Below are 19,231 nucleotides of genomic sequence, written 5' to 3' on the forward strand. Positions count from 1 at the left end.
CCCAGGTGCACAGGCTGTCTAACTACTATCCTCCGAAATATAAATGCATAACGTGGCACGCAGGCCGAAAGGGAAACTATATTACTTCTACGATCCAGTTCTAGCGCGCTCCAGTGCTCTAATCCTCTGTGCCTGAAAGCCAAATATATCTGTTCAGCGAGAGATGCTGGTAACCCACTCCAACGCGTTGAAATACAATACATATAGAGATATATATAGATATACGAAAACCATTGTGAGCATGAAGATATATTCTACGAACTCTAGCTTTTAAAACCGGGAATGACTCGACAGATAAGGCCAGACACAAGCAACAGTTATAACGAGCATATGCAGTTCACAATAGATAAGGCAGATAAGGCAAAGCATAAACAATGATCACAACCCATCATAAACAATCCCCAATACGAAACACATAGTCACATCTCAAGCACTCATAGTCACAATTCGTCCATATCACAACACACAACACACATTGTAGGCGCCACAGGACCACTCGCACTCCCATACATGCGGGTCAGCGCATATAGCTCTGACACGGTCCCACAGCACCATGCCCCGTATCGCAACACGGGGAGGTCGATCGCAACCGACCGATGAACCGCAGCTCATCATAATGTTTGATCGCAACCAAACAGTGGACCGCAGCCCAAGAGAGTGTGTCATCTGACTGTAGCCAGGAATTCCCATCTGACTACAGCCAGCCTCTGAACCGCAGCTCAGGAAAATGTCACCTGATTGCAGCCAGGAATTCCCATCTGACCACAACCAGCTTCTGGACCGCAGCCCAGGATACCGTCATCCGTCTATAGCCAGGAATTCCCATCTGACTGTAGCCGGCTTCTGAACCGCAGCTCAGGATAACCAATCCGATCGCAACCGAATTGGGGCAACACGCACACGTAACACATAGCAAGCACATGCAACCCACATTACACATTGGGAAGGGGAATAAAGTGTATAACAACCTTATGCGTGATCCATCACGTACTAAGAATAGTCCTAAGGGGATCATACTTCTTCCACCTAGGTCAACGAGATACCAATTCAACTAGCATGCAATATAATAGACTCATAAACCTACGAACGGTACCCGAAATATCAAACTAGACATAGGCACGACAAACGGGGTCCGTTGGGACACCACGGGGATCGGGGAAACATCAAACGGGGAAGCCGGGGTCCCGAGGTGGGAGAATTTCCAGCGGGTAGCCGGTGGGTGGGGGGCCACCCGCCGGCTGCCCGCCGGACTCACTGTTCCGGGCAGCGGGTCGCCGGCGGGCAGCTGCCCGCCCGCCGGCTGCCCGCTGCCGGTGCTGCCCAAATAGACCGCGGGTAGGTGGCGGGTCCCCTAACCCCCACTGACTCTTAACACACAATTTCGCCCCGGGAACCGTTGTGGAACCCGAAACCATGCTTAGACACTTTTCAACGTAATTAACGACAACACATAAACAATTAACGGATCAAATACAATAAACGAACGGCACATAACCTAACATGCTTTTCTAATCATAATCAACACCCAAACATGCGATTTCCCACCCGATAATCCAAGAATAAGATCATACGATACAACCTAGGGTTCTAATCACTTTTATATTAACAAGAATGCGGTTCATCTTCTAATTGCAAGATTCGGTAGGAACAACACATAATCATCAAGGATACCAATTAATCATCAAGAACATCATAATCATCAAGAACAACACATAATCACCAAAATCCAATTAATCATCAAGAACATCATAATTATCAAGAAACTCCCAAGATCAAGATTATCAAGATTCTCCATGGAATCATTAAATCAACATCAACAATAATTATCACAAGTCATTAATACACGATAATATGGGGAAACCCTAAGGGGGAAATCATAGCTATGAAAATAGGTTTTGTTGAGACATGGGTTACCTCTTAGCCTTAATTAATTCCTTGGCTATGAAGGATCTTTCTTTAAGCTTTCTTGCTTTCTTGATTTCTTCTAAGGGAATTCTTGGAGCTCTCCTGGGGTGATGGGCGTTTAGGCGTGTGGGGGGTTTCTAGGTGCTCCCTAAGTTCCCTATTTATAGATCCAGGGGTTTATTTAGAGTTTATTCCTATTGGGTTTATGGTTTGGGTTTATATAATTGGGCCCATGGGCTATGGTGACCTTTTTCCCTAATTAACCATTATACTTTATTCTTTCTCCTGGGTTATTAATTAATTAATTAATTAATCGGTTGGTTTTAGGATCCGTAACACGGGGTGTTACACTCTCCCCCCTTAACAGGAAGCTTCGTCCCCGAAGCTTGGCCTTGGGTGACAAAAAGAAAGGGAAGTTTTCCCTTAGTTACCTGGAGTGAACAGCTCGGGGTACCGCTCCTTCATTGTGTCCTTAAGTTCCCATGTGGCTTCCTCGGTCCCGTGGTTGGTCCAGAGAACCTTCACCATTTCCACGACTCGGTTCCGGGTAGTTCTTGTTTTGGTGTCCAGGATTCTTACGGGTTTCTCTTCGTATACTAGTGACTCGTCGAGGTCCACGGTCTCGTGTTGGAGTACGTGGCTTGGATCGTGTATGTATTTCTTTAGCTGAGATACGTGGAACACGTTGTGTACTCGTTCTAGCTTGACGGGTAAGGCGAGACGGTAGGCCAAGTCTCCGATTCTCTCCACGATTTCGTACGGGCCGATGAACCGGGGGCTGAGTTTCCCTTTTCTCCCGAACCTCATTACCCCTCGTGTGGGCGAGATCCTTAGCCAGATCTTGTCCCCGAGGCTGAATTCGGCTTGCTTCCTTTTTAAGTCGGCGTACGACTTCTGACGGTCTTGGGCGGCCTTCATCCTTTCCTGGATGTGTTTGACCTTAGCTATGGTGTCTTGTAGGTATTGGGGGCCCAGTGTTACCGGGTTGACCATGTCTTCCCAGCATAATGGGGTTCTACATCTCTGACCATACAGTGCTTCATATGGTGCCATGCGAATGCTCGCGTGGTAGCTGTTGTTGTACGAGAACTCGATGAGGTCTAGGTGTTCTTCCCACGTCCCTCGGAAGTCGAGCGCGCAGGCTCTTAGCATGTCTTCGAGGGTTTGGATAGTTCTTTCGGTTTGGCCGTCGGTGGTGGGGTGAAAGGCTGTGCTTAGCTTTAGTTGCGTCCCCAACGCCGCTTGTAGTGATTTCCAGAATTGTGAGAGGAACCTGGAATCTCGGTCGGACACAATGTTCCGGGGAACTCCGTGGTATTTCACTACCCGGTTTACGTAAGCTTGGGCTAGTTGCGTCATCGTCCATGTTTCTTTCATGGCAATGAACTGCGCCGTCTTGGTGAGTCGATCCACTATGACCCAGATTTTATCTTTACCGGTCTTCGTTGGGGGTAGCCCTCCGACGAAGTCCATGGATATGGAATCCCATTTTCCTTGTGGTATTTCAAGGGGTTGTACGAGTCCCTTGGGTTTACATCGTTCGGCTTTTACCCTTTGACAATTCAAGCACTTGGCCACAAAGTCTGCGACTTCCTTTTTCATATTCGGCCACCAAAATGATTTCTTTACGTCTTGGTATAATTTGTCACCGCCTGGGTGGACGGAGTAAGGGGAGTTGTGTCCTTCCTCCAAGATCTGCTGTTTCAAGTGGGGGTGCGTTGAGGGTACACACCATCTCCCTTTGTAGCGGAGGCTGCCGTCTGGGTGTGCTTCGAAGGGGCCCTCTTTCCCTCGAGTCAGGTCGCGGCGGATTTTATCTAGTTCCGGGTCCTGTTGTTGTCCTGATTTGATTTCCTCGAAGAGGGTGGGCACGGCCTGTGTGTTGAGTAGATAGGCATTGGGGCGCGTTTGTCCCTGCTCTATTATTTCCAAGTGTAGCCTTTGGAAGTCCCTGTACAGATGGTCCGGTAGGACCCACGTGGTGTTAAGGGAATGATTTGTCTTTCGGCTTAGGGCATCCGCCACCACGTTGGCTTTTCCCTCGTGGTATTGAATGTCTAGATCGTAGTCCTTTATGAGTTCCAGCCATCTTCGTTGTCTCATGTTTAGGTCCTTTTGAGTAAAAATGTACTTCAGGCTCTTATGGTCGGTGTAGATCTTACATTGTACTCCATACAGGTAGTGCCTCCAAATTTTCAGTGCGAATACGATAGCGGCTAGCTCGAGGTCGTGGGTGGGGTAATTTTCTTCGTGGGTTTTGAGTTGCCTGGATGCGTAAGCTATTACCTTGCCATTTTGCATTAGTACGCATCCTAACCCCTTCTTGGATGCGTCGCTGTAGACTTCAAATCCGTCCGATCCGGAGGGTATGGCTAGCACGGGTGCAGTGGTTAGTTTATCCTTCAATGCTTGGAAGGCCGAGATGCAGCCGTTGTCCCAACGGAAGGGGATTTCCTTTTTCATGAGCTTAATGAGGGGTTGGGCTATCTTGGTGAAGTCGGGTACGAATCCCCTGTAGTAGCCCGCTAGACCTAAGAAGCTTCGGACTTCCGAGAGTGAGTTCGGCGTGGTCCATTCTTTAACGGCGCGAACCTTAGCGGGGTCCACCCTAATCCCTTCCTTGGTTATCACGTGGCCCAAGAAGGCTACGTTGTCTTGCCAGAATTCGCACTTGGAGAATTTAGCGTAAAGTTGGTTCTCCCTGAGGGTTTGCAGAGATATGCGTAGGTGCTTCTCATGTTCTTCTTTATTCCGGGAGTAGACTAGGATGTCGTCAATGAACACGATGACGAAGTCATCCAGGTGAGGTCGGAATACTCGATTCATGAGGTCCATGAATATGGCAGGCGCGTTAGTGAGGCCGAAGGGCATTACGGTAAACTCGTAGTGGCCGTAGCGTGTCCGGAAGGCCGTCTTCTGGATGTCCGGTGTGGCCACTTGGATCTGGTGATACCCGGATCTTAGGTCGATCTTTGAGAATACTCCTGCCCCTTTGAGTTGGTCAAATAAGTCATCTATTCGGGGAAGGGGGTACCTATTCTTTATAGTAACTTGGTTGAGTTCCCGGTAGTCGATGCACAGGCGCATGCTCCCATCCTTCTTCTTAACGAATAGTACCGGTGCTCCCCATGGAGAGGTGCTGGGCCGGATGTAACCCTTATCTAGCAGTTCTTGGAGTTGTGTTTTCAGTTCCTTCATTTCCTTTGGTGCTAGCCGGTAGGGTGGTTTAGAGATCGGGGCGGCGCCCGGCATGAGGTCTATGGTGAACTCGACCTCTCTGGTCGGGGGTGCCCCGGGAATCTCGTCTGGGAAGACGTCGGTGAACTCGTTCACCACTGGGATGGCTTGTGGTTCGGGTGTTTTGGCGTTGAGGTCTTCGACTGAGCATAAGAAGGCCTCGTTTCCTTGGCCCAGATACTTCTTAATTTTCATCATGTTTATCAGCTTGATCCCTGGATCCTGGCGGGCACTGCGGTACGACACCCTTTTACAGTTTGGCCCCCGTAGGACCACTTTCTGCTCTCCGCACAGGATTTGTGCTTGGAACTTCCCTAGCCAATCCATGCCCAAGATTACTTGCATCCCATCCAATTGAAACTGGATCAGGTTACTGGGAAATTCCACTCCCTGAATGGTGATCATTACATGCTCGTACATGCGATCACATTTTATGACCTCGCCTGAGGCCACCTTGACCTGGAGTCGGACCTTGGTGGTGGCGTTAAGACCGAGCTAGGCGGCGAACTCGGTTGCTATAAACGAGTTGGTAGCCCCTGAGTCGAATAATATGACAGCTGGGGTGGCGTGCACTAGGAAGGTTCCGGAGACTATGTTGCTATCTCCGATCCTGGCCTTGCTTAGGGTGAGGATTCTTCCCCGGGTAGTCGGCGCGATGGTTTGGTCAAGTGGAGCGGTCTTGGGGTTCTTAGCTTCCTTGGCGAGAATTGGACGACTACCTTCGGGTTTCCTTTTATACCCCAGTTGCATCCCTGGAGGCGGGTCCGCTATCTGCTGTAGCTGACATGCCTTGGCATAGGCCTCTCCGAGGGTCTTCGGTTCTTGGGCGGCCAAGGACCTCTGGTGTTCGGGCTTAAGGCCCGTTAGGAATTTCCTGACTTTGATCCCCTCGGTGGGTACTAGCTCGGGGGCGAGGCGAGCCAGTCGGCAGAATCGTCGGTAGTATTCTGAGACCGGGGCCGTCCCCTGTCTTAGATTGAGGAATTCCTTGCACATGGCGGCCTTCAGGTGGTTGGGGTAGAACTGTTCTCGTAACTGCGTCTTTAAGTCCTCCCAGTTGAATCCGGGGTCTTGCTCGTACATACGCCCCTCGCGGGCCCACCAGTTGTCGGCCTCGTGCTTGAAATAGAAGGAGGCTATCCTGACCCGGTGGCGTTCGGGGCATTGGGTCGTCCTGAACACCTTGTCGAATGTCTCAATCCATTCCTCGAGGGTTGTGGGGTCTTCGTCTCCCGAGAGGGTGGGTGGTCGATGTGCCGAGACTTGGTGGTGGATTTCCAAGTTCTCGTCTGTTGGCAGGGGTTGGGGTGCGATAGTACTTAGTGCCTGGGCAATTTGGGTCAGGCGTTGTAGGGCTTGAGTCAAGATTTCTTGAGAGGGGTGTCCCGATGCTCCTGACTGTTTCTTCTTGGGTGCCATTCCTGGCGATTAAAGGTTGATGTTATTTTGTGTTTCAATCTTGATATAATAAGTGGGGAAGGGATTCCTAATATTAGAGAGGGATAAAGTGAGGGGAGGTCATGTGTAGGTTTCACAGTCTCACCGCGCGTCTTAAGATTCCTGAGTCCTATGTTCCTAAATACCTAGAGTTCAAGCTTAATGTCCTAAAGTCCGGTCTTAAGAGTCTTTCCTAGGGTCAAACTTAGGCTCTGATACCAACTGTAACACCCCTGATTTTCAAGACATTTAAAACTTAATAGTAAAGGTAACATCTCATTAAATCCCAAAGCGTAATATAAGTGTATGGGGTGCTACGCCACACCCGGGCTAGAGAACCCAGGTGCACAGGCTGTCTAACTACTATCCTCCGAAATATAAATGCATAACGTGGCACGCAGGCCGAAAGGGAAACTATACTACTTCTACGCTCCAGTTCTAGCGCGCTCCAGTGCTCTAATCCTCTGTGCCTGAAAGCCAAATATATCTGTTCAGCGAGAGATGCTGGTAACCCACTCCAACGCGTTGAAATACAATACATATAGAGATATATATAGATATACGAAAACCATTGTGAGCATGAAGATATATTCTACGAACTCTAGCTTTTAAAACCGGGAATGACTCGACAGATAAGGCCAGACACAAGCAACAGTTATAACGAGCATATGCAGTTCACAATAGATAAGGCAGATAAGGCAAAGCATAAACAATGATCACAACCCATCATAAACAATCCCCAATACGAAACCCATAGTCACATCTCAAGCACTCATAGTCACAATTCGTCCATATCACAACACACAACACACATTGTAGGCGCCACAGGACCACTCGCACGCCCATACATGCGGGTCAGCGCATATAGCTCTGACACGGTCCCACAGCACCATGCCCCGTATCGCAACACGGGGAGGTCGATCGCAACCGACCGATGAACCGCAGCTCATCATAATGTTTGATCGCAACCAAACAGTGGACCGCAGCCCAAGAGAGTGTGTCATCTGACTGTAGCCAGGAATTCCCATCTGACTACAGCCAGCCTCTGAACCGCAGCTCAGGAAAATGTCACCTGATTGCAGCCAGGAATTCCCATCTGACCACAACCAGCTTCTGGACCGCAGCCCAGGATACCGTCATCCGTCTACTGTAACACCCCTGATTTTCAAGATATTTAAAACTTAATAATAAAGGTAACATCTCATTAAATCCCAAAGCGTAACATAAGTGTACGGGGTGCTATGCCACACCTGGGCTAGAGAACCCAGGTGCACAGGCTGTCTAACCACTATCCTCCGAAATATAAATGCATAACATGGCACGCAGGCCGAAAGGGAAACTATACTACTTCTACGCTCCAGTTCTAGCGCGCTCCAGTGCTCTAATCTTCTGTGCCTGAAAGCCAAATATATCTGTTCAGCGAGAGATGCTGGTAACCCACTCCAACGCGTTGAAATACAATACATATAGAGATATATATAGATATACGAAAACCATTGTGAGCATGAAGATATATTCTACGAACTCTAGCTTTTAAAACCGGGAATGACTCGACAGATAAGGCCAGACACAAGCGACAGTTATAACGAGCATATGCAATTCACAACAGATAAGGTAGATGAGGCAAGGCATAACAATGATCATAACCCAACATGAACAATCCCCAATATAAATCCCATAGTCACATTCCCCAAGACACTCATAATCACAACTCGTCCATATCACAACACATAACGCACGTTGTTGGCGCCACAGGACCACTCGCACGCCCATACATGCGGGTCAGCGCATATAGCTCTGACACGGTCCCACAGCACCATGCCCCGTATCGCAACACGGGGAGGTCGATCGCAACCGACCGATGAACCGCAGCTCATCATAATGTTTGATCGCAACCAAACAGTGGACCGCAGCCCAAGAGAGTGTGTCATCTGACTGTAGCCAGGAATTCCCATCTGACTACAGCCAGCCTCTGAACCGCAGCTCAGGAAAATGTCACCTGATTGCAGCCAGGAATTCCCATCTGACCACAACCAGCTTCTGGACCGCAGCCCAGGATACCGTCATCCGTCTACTGTAACACCCCTGATTTTCAAGATATTTAAAACTTAATAATAAAGGTAACATCTCATTAAATCCCAAAGCGTAACATAAGTGTACGGGGTGCTATGCCACACCTGGGCTAGAGAACCCAGGTGCACAGGCTGTCTAACCACTATCCTCCGAAATATAAATGCATAACATGGCACGCAGGCCGAAAGGGAAACTATACTACTTCTACGCTCCAGTTCTAGCGCGCTCCAGTGCTCTAATCTTCTGTGCCTGAAAGCCAAATATATCTGTTCAGCGAGAGATGCTGGTAACCCACTCCAACGCGTTGAAATACAATACATATAGAGATATATATAGATATACGAAAACCATTGTGAGCATGAAGATATATTCTACGAACTCTAGCTTTTAAAACCGGGAATGACTCGACAGATAAGGCCAGACACAAGCGACAGTTATAACGAGCATATGCAATTCACAACAGATAAGGTAGATGAGGCAAGGCATAACAATGATCATAACCCAACATGAACAATCCCCAATATAAATCCCATAGTCACATTCCCCAAGACACTCATAATTACAACTCGTCCATATCACAACACATAACGCACGTTGTTGGCGCCACAGGACCACTCGCATGCCCATACATGCGGGTCAGCGCATATAGCTCTGACACGGCCCCACAGCACCATGCCCCGTATCGCAACACGGGGAGGTCGATCGCAACCGACCGATGAACCGCAGCTCATCATAATGTTTGATCGCAACCAAACAGTGGACCGCAGCCCAAGAGAGTGTGTTATCTGACTGTAGCCAGGAATTCCCATCTGACTACAGCCAGCCTCTGAACCGCAGCTCAGGAAAGATGTCACCTGATTGCAGCCAGGAATTCCCATCTGACTACAACCAGCTTCTGGACCGCAGCCCAGGATACCGTCATCCGACTACAGCCAGGAATTCCCATCTGACCATAGCCGGCTTCTGAACCGCAGCTCAGGATAGCCAATCCGATCGCAACCGAATTGGGGTAACACGCACACATAACACATAGCAAGCACATGCAACCCACATTACACATTAGGAAGGGGGAGAAAACGTATAATAAAACCTATGCGTGATCCATCACTTACTAAGAATAGTCCTAAAGGGTTCATACTCCTTCCACCTAAGTCAACGGGATACCAATTCAACTAGCATGCAATATAATAGACTCATAAACCTACGAACGGTACCCGAAATATCAAACTAGACATAGGCACGACAAACGGGGTCCGTTGGGACACCACGGGGATCGGGGGAAACATCAAACGGGGAAGCCGGGGTCCCGAGGGGGGGGAAATTCCAGCGGGTAGCCGGTGGGTGGGGGTCCACCCGCCGGCTGCCCGCCGGTAACACTGTTCCGGGCAGCGGGTGCCCGGCGGGCAGCTGCCCGCCCGCCGGCTGCCGGAGCTGCCCGAATTGCCGCGGGTAGGTGGCGGGTCCCCTACCCCCCACCTACCCCCCACTGACTCTTTTCACCACTTTTCGTCCCGGGAACCATTGTGGAACCCGAAACCATGCTTAGACACTTTTCAACGTAATCAACGACGACACATAGACAATTAACGGATCAAATACGGTAAACGAATGGCACATAACCTATCATGCTTTTCTAATCATAATCAACACCCAAACATGCGAATTCCCCACCCGATAATCCAAGAATAATATCATACGATACAACCTAGGGTTCTAATCACTTTTATATCAACAAGAATACAATTCGTCTTCTAATTGCAAGATTCGGTAGGAACAACACATAGTCATCAAGGATACCAATTAATCATCAAAACATCATAATCATCAAGAACAACACGTAATCATCAAAACCCCAATTAATCATCAAGAACATCATAATTATCGAGAAACTCCCAATATCAAGATTATCAAGATTCCTCATGGAATCATTATATCGACATCAATAATAATCATCATCAATCGCCATTTACAACAATATGGGGGAAACCCTAAGGGGAAATCATTGCTATGAAAATAGGTTTTGTTGAGACATGGGTTACCTCTTAGCCTTAACTAATTCCTTGGCTATGAAGGATCTTTCTTTAAGCTTTCTTGCTTTCTTGATTTCTTCTAAGGGAATTCTTGTAGCTCTCCTGGGGCGATGGGGCGTTTAGGCGTGTGGGCAGTTCTAGGTGTCTCCTAAGTTCCCTATTTATATTTTTAAGACTCCTAATTAGGGCCTGAATGGTATGGGTTTACTAATTCTATTCCTTATAAGACTCAGGGACTTGCTTTAGGGATAAGGGTCCATATTAATTAAAGCGGATCCTAATCACGATCTGAATAGTAAAAGGCCTTCATCCTTTATTCCTAATAGATAACTAGGTCTAGGATTCCCAATTAGGATCTGAATAGTAAAAGGTTTACTATCTTTATTCCTAATGGGCTTTAAGCCTCTAATTTAGGCAAGGGTCCATGGTTCATGGTGGACCCTATTAATTAATTAAAGGGGAACCTAACATAATTAATCATATTTAATTATTATTAGCGGGATTAATTAAATAATTAATCCAGGGTTAAAGGCCGTAACACGGGGTGTTACACTCTCCCCCCCTTACAAGGGGCTTCGTCCCCGAAGCCCGGTGTCATAGTTCACCCTTTCACCCCTGGACATCTCGTAATTCGGCCTCCTGGGTAGGAGTGTGGCCCTACGTTTGTCTTAGTTTGGGGTAGGCTGTACTTTTGGTGGCGTTGTGTTAGAGAAGATATGGTTGTACCTCGGTTTCCTGCGTTGGAACTGGGCGCCCCACGAGTGCCCAAGGCGGCCTCGATTGCTGCCACCCTCTGATCGAGTGCGCGTGTGGTGCGAATCAAGGATGAGAACCCTTCTTCCATGATTTGGTTTTGCCGGTTGAGCTGTGCGAGAATGCGCTCATTGACCGAGCTCTCGTTTTGATCCCTCGGGTCCCTTCCGGATCGTGGTTGCACTGTTGGGTCGGGCCCGTCATCCTCCTCATGTTCCTCATTTCCCTCCGGGCCCCCACAGTCCTGCATGGCTCGCTTGAGCTTCTTGTTGGAGATGTCCAACCGGTCAACCAATTCCCTTCGTTCTTCCTCGGGCTTTTGGCAAATCTCTTCGAGGGTGAGGTAATGTCCTCCCTCGGTGTAGTAGATGTCGTTGCGGCGAAGGTTTTGGGCATTGAAAACCATACCATTGGGGGTCTTTACCTCGGTGTGGCTTAGATCCACCCCCTTTTTCTCCATGATCCAACTTAGGATCATCCCGTAGGGTAGGCTAAGCCGGTTGTTCGTTTTACAGAATTCCATGTGCTTGAGCATGAGGGCCGGCAAGTTGAACTTGATTTTGTGTTTTAGGAGGTACGCAAGGGCACACTCCAAGCTTCCCACATCCTTGCTCTTATTATTGGTGGGCAAGAGGCTATCGGTTACAATCATAACCAATATCTTTTGCTCCGCCGATAGCCATTTCCGGTGTGGTCGGGTGGCCGAGGTGAACCCATCCTCTTTCCCGAGTAAGTACCCGAGATAGTCCTTGTATCCCGTAGTTTGGGTGTCAATCCACCCCTTCCGGTCATAGTCGGACACACCTGTGGTGGTCAATTTCAAGAGCTTGGCCAAACGGCCTTCGGAAAGCACAATTTCTTTGTCGCGGACTTTGGTGGTGATCTCTACCTTGTCACCCCGTTTGGTGGCTACAAGGTGTTGATAGAATTCCTTTACCAATTCGGGGTACGTATCCCCTTTGATGGTGAGATACGTATCTAAAAGTCCTTGGTGTCTAAGCATATCAACCAATTCCGGAGAGAATTGGTCGGGTTCAAGTGCTTTACCTCCGATTACGGTGTAATCGGCATTGCTCCACTCCGGGGTGCGGATTCCGAGGGGTTTCTTTGGCATCGCGATAGGTGGTATTTTTCCTGCGGGTTTTCCGGTGAGGTCTCCGGCGAGGTTTCCGGCGAGTCTCCGGCGAAGTGGGCCGCGCATTTTTCTTCGTGGGCGGGGAAGGCGGCGGCGAGCTGGGCTCCGGTGAGGGCTCAGCGAGGGGAGGCGGCGGCTTTGGAGTGGGGTTGGGCGGAGCGTGGCAGTGGGTGGCGTCCGGGCGAGAGGCGGGCGGTGTCGGTGTCGCGGGTCCTCTCCGGCGGTGATGGCGGCGTGCGGCGGGGTGCAGCCTGGGCGGTCGGTGGTGGCTCGGCTGCTGGCGGCGGTGGTTTCGTGGGGCCGGCGATGGGGCGACGGGGTGGTGAGATGGGTAGGAAGGGTGAGGGAGAGGGAGTGTGGGAGAAGGGGAAGAAGGAGAAGAAGAAGAGGAAGAAGGGTTTTTGATTTGGGGATTTTGTGGGTTTAAGGATTTTGGAGGGGTTTATTAAGAGGGTGTTCCCTTGTGGTTTTAAGGAGCACACATGGGCTAGTGGTTAAGGGTTTGGACTTGTAAATGGGAGGTCTAGAGTTCAATTCCTAATGGTGACATTAGTTATTGCTTGGTGGTGTAGTCTCCCTTTGTCTTTTTCCTTATTTTGTCTCTTAGTGGGGGAGGGTTGGGGTTGATGGTTTAACTTGTGTTTTACTCTCGTAGCGGAATCGGAATTTGAACGAAAGGAATCTTTATTCATAATACTTTCTAAGTAGTTAAGCTAAGTAGGCATAATGCTCTCGAAGTAATTAAACTAAATAAGTGGTCTATACGATACAGGGGCGGTTACAAGGGGGTGATGGCTTATCCTAGACAGAATTCGCTTTCGGGATTTTCTTCGGCGGGGTCCGTATGGTCCTCGTCTTCCGGGATTGGGTTTTCCCCTTCTAGGCCTTCTTCGTTTCCGAGGTCGGCTTGCGTTTGGCTCATGACGAATACTTTTCCGGGAGCGCCGTAGCCCCCTTGGTGACCGGTACCCCCGTATTGGCCCGTGGCGGTGGGACGCGGTCTTTGGGGCCGAGTGCATTGAAAGGCCTTGTGTCCTTCCTCCCCGCAGTTGAAGCATCGCCAGGGGTTGCCTGCGCAGTCCTTGCCCCTGTGACTTTTATTGCATCTCGGGCAAGGAAAGTTTCTTGGGTTCGCTTCGTTGCTTCCCGGGGGCGGTCTTGGGTTAGTCGGGTTGTTTGATCTCGTGCCGATGTCGTTCCTTGACCTTTTCACCGGTGGTGCCCCACTTCCGGTGTTCCTTCTTCGCATTTGTTCCTGAGCTCCGCGTTGAAGTAGTTGGATTCGATAGAGGTTCGCGGCACTGACGTAAGCCTCGTTGAGGGTCCGGGGCCTACTTACTACTAGTGCCTTGCGGGCTTCGAAGTTGAGGCCCGATACGAATCTTTCCACCTTGGTCTCCTCAGTGGGGACAAGTTCGGGTGCGAAGCGCGCTAGTTCGAGGAACCGTTTATGGTACTCCACGACGGTGGTCGTCCCTTGCTTTAGATGAAGGAACTCTTCGTACATGGATGCTTTTATGTGGGTTGGGTAGAACCGTTCACGTAATCGTGCCTTGAGGCTTTCCCAGTTGAACCCTGGTTCTTGTCGATGGGTGGGTCCTTCGTGGATCCACCAGAGGTCGGCCTCGTGCCCGAAGTAGAACGAGGCTATTTCTACACGACGCTCTTCTGGGCATTCTACTACCCCTAGAATCTTGTCAAGGGTCCGAATCCATTCTTCCAGGACTGCGGGGTCCTCTTCTCCGAAGAACGTGGGTGGTCGGTGATTCGAGACTTGTCGAGCGACGTCAGAGTTTGCGTTCACCGAAAGCGGTGGGGGCCTGGTGTTGCGAAGGGCCACGTCGCTTAATGCCTGCGCGACTTGTGTTAGTTGCTGTAGGGTTTGAGTCAAGGGATCGCTGGTGGCGGGTTCCGGAGTCCTTGATTGCCTTCTGTTCGGTGCCATGTTATCGTTTCTTCTGGTCAGTGTTTACGAGAATATTAAGTTAGAGTTCGACGCACTTCTGGTGAAGTGATAAGTGGGGAAGGGTTTTAGAATGGGGAAGGGCAACGTGTAGGGAAGTTATGTGTAGGTTTCACAATCTCACCGCGCGTCCTAAGATTCCTGAGTCCTATGTTCCTAGGTACCTAGAGTTCAAGCCTAACGTCCTAAAGTCCGGTCTTAAGAGTCTTTTCCTAGGGTAAACTTAGGCTCTGATACCAACTGTAACACCCCTGATTTTCAAGATATTTAAAACTTAATAATAAAGGTAACATCTCATTAAATCCCAAAGCGTAACATAAGTGTACGGGGTGCTATGCCACACCTGGGCTAGAGAACCCAGGTGCACAGGCTGTCTAACCACTATCCTCCGAAATATAAATGCATAACATGGCACGCAGGCCGAAAGGGAAACTATACTACTTCTACGCTCCAGTTCTAGCGCGCTCCAGTGCTCTAATCTTCTGTGCCTGAAAGCCAAATATATCTGTTCAGCGAGAGATGCTGGTAACCCACTCCAACGCGTTGAAATACAATACATATAGAGATATATATAGATATACGAAAACCATTGTGAGCATGAAGATATATTCTACGAACTCTAGCTTTTAAAACCGGGAATGACTCGACAGATAAGGCCAGACACAAGCGACAGTTATAACGAGCATATGCAATTCACAACAGATAAGGTAGATGAGGCAAGGCATAACAATGATCATAACCCAACATGAACAATCCCCAATATAAATCCCATAGTCACATTCCCCAAGACACTCATAATCACAACTCGTCCATATCACAACACATAACGCACGTTGTTGGCGCCACAGGACCACTCGCATGCCCATACATGCGGGTCAGCGCATATAGCTCTGACACGGCCCCACAGCACCATGCCCCGTATCGCAACACGGGGAGGTCGATCGCAACCGACCGATGAACCGCAGCTCATCATAATGTTTGATCGCAACCAAACAGTGGACCGCAGCCCAAGAGAGTGTGTCATCTGACTGTAGCCAGGAATTCCCATCTGACTACAGCCAGCCTCTGAACCGCAGCTCAGGAAAATGTCACCTGATTGCAGCCAGGAATTCCCATCTGACCACAACCAGCTTCTGGACCGCAGCCCAGGATACCGTCATCCGACTACAGCCAGGAATTCCCATCTGACCATAGCCGGCTTCTGAACCGCAGCTCAGGATAGCCAATCCGATCGCAACCGAATTGGGGTAACACGCACACATAACACATAGCAAGCACATGCAACCCACATTACACATTAGGAAGGGGGAGAAAACGTATAATAAAACCTATGCGTGATCCATCACTTACTAAGAATAGTCCTAAAGGGTTCATACTCCTTCCACCTAAGTCAACGGGATACCAATTCAACTAGCATGCAATATAATAGACTCATAAACCTACGAACGGTACCCGAAATATCAAACTAGACATAGGCACGACAAACGGGGTCCGTTGGGACACCACGGGGATCGGGGGAAACATCAAACGGGGAAGCCGGGGTCCCGAGGGGGGAGAAATTTCAGCGGGTAGCCGGTGGGTGGGGGTCCACCCGCCGGCTGCCCGCCGGTAACACTGTTCCGGGCAGCAGCTGCCCGCCCGCCGGCTGCCCGCTGCCAGAGCTGCCCGAATTGCCGCGGGTAGGTGGCGGGTCCCCTACCCCCCACTGACTCTTTTCACCACTTTTCGTCCCGGGAACCATTGTGGAACCCGAAACCATGCTTAGACACTTTTCAACGTAATCAACGACGACACATAAACAATTAACGGATCAAATACGGTAAACGAATGGCACATAACCTATCATGCTTTTCTAATCATAATCAACACCCAAACATGCGAATTCCCCACCCGATAATCCAAGAATAATATCATACGATACAACCTAGGGTTCTAATCACTTTTATATCAACAAGAATACAATTCGTCTTCTAATTGCAAGATTCGGTAGGAACAACACATAGTCATAAAGGATACCAATTAATCATCAAAACATCATAATCATCAAGAACAACACGTAATCATCAAAACCCCAATTAATCATCAAGAACATCATAATTATCGAGAAACTCCCAATATCAAGATTATCAAGATTCCTCATGGAATCATTATATCGACATCAATAATAATCATCATCAATCGCCATTTACAACAATATGGGGAAACCCTAAGGGGAAATCATAGCTATGAAAATAGGTTTTGTTGAGACATGGGTTACCTCTTAGCCTTAACTAATTCCTTGGCTATGAAGGATCTTTCTTTAAGCTTTCTTGCTTTCTTGATTTCTTCTAAGGGAATTCTTGTAGCTCTCCTGGGGCGATGGGGCGTTTAGGCGTGTGGGCAGTTCTAGGTGTCTCCTAAGTTCCCTATTTATATTTTTAAGACTCCTAATTAGGGCCTGAATGGTATGGGTTTACTAATTCTATTCCTTATAAGACTCAGGGACTTGCTTTAGGGATAAGGGTCCATATTAATTAAAGCGGATCCTAATCACGATCTGAATAGTAAAAGGCCTTCATCCTTTATTCCTAATAGATAACTAGGTCTAGGATTCCCAATTAGGATCTGAATAGTAAAAGGTTTACTATCTTTATTCCTAATAGGCTTTAAGCCTCTAATTTAGGCAAGGGTCCATGGTTCATGGTGGACCCTATTAATTAATTAAAGGGGAACCTAACATAATTAATCATATTTAATTATTATTAGCGGGATTAATTAAATAATTAATCCAGGGTTAAAGGCCGTAACACGGGGTGTTACATCTACAGCCAGGAATTCCCATCTGACTGTAGCCGGCTTCTGAACCGCAGCTCAGGATAACCAATCCGATCGCAACCGAATTGGGGCAACACGCACACGTAACACATAGCAAGCACATGCAACCCACATTACACATTGGGAAGGGGAATAAAGTGTATAACAACCTTATGCGTGATCCATCACGTACTAAGAATAGTCCTAAGGGGATCATACTTCTTCCACCTAGGTCAACGGGATACCAATTCAACTAGCATGCAATATAATAGACTCATAAACCTACGAACGGTACCCGAAATATCAAACTAGACATAGGCACGACAAACGGGGTCCGTTGGGACACCACGGGGATCGGGGAAACATCAAACGGGGAAGCCGGGGTCCCGAGGTGGGAGAATTTCCAGCGGGTAGCCGGTGGGTGGGGGGCCACCCGCCGGCTGCCCGCCGGACTCACTGTTCCGGGCAGCGGGTCGCCGGCGGGCAGCTGCCCGCCCGCCGGCTGCCCGCTGCCGGTGCTGCCCAAATAGACCGCGGGTAGGTGGCGGGTCCCCTACCCCCCACTGACTCTTAACACACAATTTCGCCCCGGGAACCGTTGTGGAACCCGAAACCATGCTTAGACACTTTTCAACGTAATTAACGACAACACATAAACAATTAACGGATCAAATACAATAAACGAACGGCACATAACCTAACATGCTTTTCTAATCATAATCAACACCCAAACATGCGATTTCCCACCCGATAATCCAAGAATAAGATCATACGATACAACCTAGGGTTCTAATCACTTTTATATTAACAAGAATGCGGTTCATCTTCTAATTGCAAGATTCGGTAGGAACAACACATAATCATCAAGGATACCAATTAATCATCAAGAACATCATAATCATCAAGAACAACACATAATCACCAAAATCCAATTAATCATCAAGAACATCATAATTATCAAGAAACTCCCAAGATCAAGATTATCAAGATTCTCCATGGAATCATTAAATCAACATCAACAATAATTATCACAAGTCATTAATACACGATAATATGGGGAAACCCTAAGGGGGAAATCATAGCTATGAAAATAGGTTTTGTTGAGACATGGGTTACCTCTTAGCCTTAATTAATTCCTTGGCTATGAAGGATCTTTCTTTAAGCTTTCTTGCTTTCTTGATTTCTTCTAAGGGAATTCTTGGAGCTCTCCTGGGGTGATGGGCGTTTAGGCGTGTGGGGGGTTTCTAGGTGCTCCCTAAGTTCCCTATTTATAGATCCAGGGGTTTATTTAGAGTTTATTCCTATTGGGTTTATGGTTTGGGTTTATATAATTGGGCCCATGGGCTATGGTGGCCTTTTTCCCTAATTAACCATTATACTTTATTCTTTCTCCTGGGTTATTAATTAATTAATTAATTAATCGGTTGGTTTTAGGATCCGTAACACGGGGTGTTACAGTTGGTGCTTGTATTTGGGATTTAATTGTGTTGGTTCCTTGGCTTAATTCTTGTGGTCTGAGTCCATGTCATTGTTGTTGTGTATTGGGATGTATTCTGACTTGGTTTTGGGTTTAACGGAGAAATTTCTGAAGGGGAAAAATGCTGGATTACCATCGTACCAGTGGGGGGTCGGTGGGGGGACGAACCCCTACCTGACCACCCGCCAGTACACGCCTATGTACCAGCGGGCGGCCGGTGGGTGGTTGACCACCCGCCGTGTACCCGCGGGTACATAGCTGCCTCCCCAACCACCGGTCGTACACCCGCTGGAATGGGGCGGTGTGTTGTGATGTTTCACCCCGTTTGTTATTTCTCCGTGTCCCGTTGTGCCCCGTTTGGTGTTTATGAGTCTCGTTTGATATTTCGGGTACCGTTTTAGGAGTCGTGAGTCGTGGTTATTGCATAT

The sequence above is a fragment of the Ipomoea nil genome, unplaced genomic scaffold (genome assembly GCF_001879475.1).
Source record: "Ipomoea nil cultivar Tokyo-kokei standard unplaced genomic scaffold, Asagao_1.1 scaffold0276, whole genome shotgun sequence".
In the NCBI taxonomy this organism is placed as follows: Eukaryota; Viridiplantae; Streptophyta; class Magnoliopsida; order Solanales; family Convolvulaceae; genus Ipomoea; species Ipomoea nil.